The sequence below is a fragment of the Octodon degus genome, unplaced genomic scaffold, assembly GCF_000260255.1.
Source record: "Octodon degus isolate 3935 unplaced genomic scaffold, OctDeg1.0 scaffold00040, whole genome shotgun sequence".
In the NCBI taxonomy this organism is placed as follows: domain Eukaryota; kingdom Metazoa; phylum Chordata; class Mammalia; order Rodentia; family Octodontidae; genus Octodon; species Octodon degus.
In genome coordinates, this window is record NW_004524616.1 from 6,548,833 (window position 1) to 6,550,706 (window position 1,874).

Below are 1,874 nucleotides of genomic sequence, written 5' to 3' on the forward strand. Positions count from 1 at the left end.
GAAGAAGAAGAAGAAGAAGAAGAAGAAGAAGAAGAAGAAGAAGAAGAAGAAGAAGAAGAAGAAGAAGAAGAAGAAATAGTAGGATCCTAGGCTGATATTATAACTTGGCTATCGTGAGTACTGCCACAGTAAACACAGGTATTCAGAAATGTTTTAGCATGCTGACTTTCACTCCTTGGATATACACCAGGGCCTGGTATTGCTGGATCATATGGCAGTTTAGTTTTCTGAAGCGCTTCCATACTGATCTGTATAGAGGCTGTATTAATTCCATACTGATCTGTATAGAGGCTGTATTAATTCCATATTGATCTGTATAGAGGCTGTATTAATTTACATTTCCATCAACAATGAATAAGGCTCTTCTTTCTTTCATTGTTGCTTGCATTAGTTTTTCATCGTAGCTATCTGACTGGGGTGGGTTGGGAATCTCAGAATAGTTTTTATTTACATTTTCTTGATGACTGAAAATGTTAAGCATTTTAATGTAATTATTAGCCATTTGTATTCCTTCTTTCGAAAAGTGTCTGCTCAATTCATTGGTCCATCTATTTAGTTATTATGTATTCTTTTGGTTTTAAATTTTTTGAGCTTTTACTCTGGATATTAATCTTCTGTTGGAAGAATATGTAACAAAGATAATCTCTCCTTTCATAGCTGTCTTTTTGTTCTGCTAATTGTTTGCTTTGGTATAAAGTAGCTTTTTAATTTGATGCAACCTCATTTGTTGGTTCTTACTGGTTATTACTGAGCTATTTGAGTTCTTCAGTTTTCCTCTAGCATTTTTGAAGTTTCAGATATTAAGGTTTTTGGTCCATTCTGAGTTGATTTTGTAAAAGGCAAAAGACATTTGTCTAGTTTTCATATTCTGCATGTGGACTTGTCAATAATCAGGTAACTAATGATTTGAGAGTTTCATCTTGGGTCTTCTGTTTAACTCCATTTCTTGTTATGTTTATTAGTACACAAATATCATGCTGTTTTGTTATAATGGATGTATAATACATTTTGAAATTAGTACTATATTACTTCTTCCATTGCTCTCTGCACTGAGCGACTGGTTATGCTGACTTTGTATTTTGTGTGTGTGTGTGTGTGTGTGTGTGTGTGTGTGTGTGTGTGTGTGTCTGTGTGTGTTGCCATATGCATTTTAGAATTGATTTTTGTAATTCTGTGAGGAACGATATTGGTATTTTGATGAAGATTGAATTGAAATTGTTCATGTGACCAATTTAATAATATTGATTCTTGTAATCCATTAGCATAGGAAGTGTTTCTGTCTTCTTCAGTTGCTTTGTTTAGTGTTTTATAATTTTTACTACAGAAGTCCTTTACTGTAACCTTGGTTAGGTTTACTACTAGGTATCTTTTATGTTAATATGATTACATTAAATTCTGCTTTCTCTTTATTATTGTACTGTAGGAAAACAATAATATTTTGTGTGCTGAGTTTTGTATCCTGCTTGTGTGCTAAATTTGAGATCTAAGACTTTTCATGGACTCCGGAGATAAAATTATATACTTGCATACAGGGATTATTTGACTTCTTCCTTTCCTATCTGCATCCCTTTTAAGGCAATATTTGTTCTAATAAATATTTCTTTACAAGATGAAGAGATTCAATTCTAAGTAAAATTAATGGCTTTTCTAAGGAATAATAGAGGAATGACAAAATTGAACTGGAAGCCCATTTGCTTCAGTAAGTGCTGTGTCTAATTATGCTTACAGTGACACTTTTCACTGACAACATGCCTCACTGTAGCTTAAATATTTGTTCTAATTCTTCCAGATCAAGAACAATAAATTAATTAATTTGTTTGCTCCTAGTTTCTTTTCTTTCTTTTTTTTTTCTTTTTCTTTTTCTTTTTTTTTTT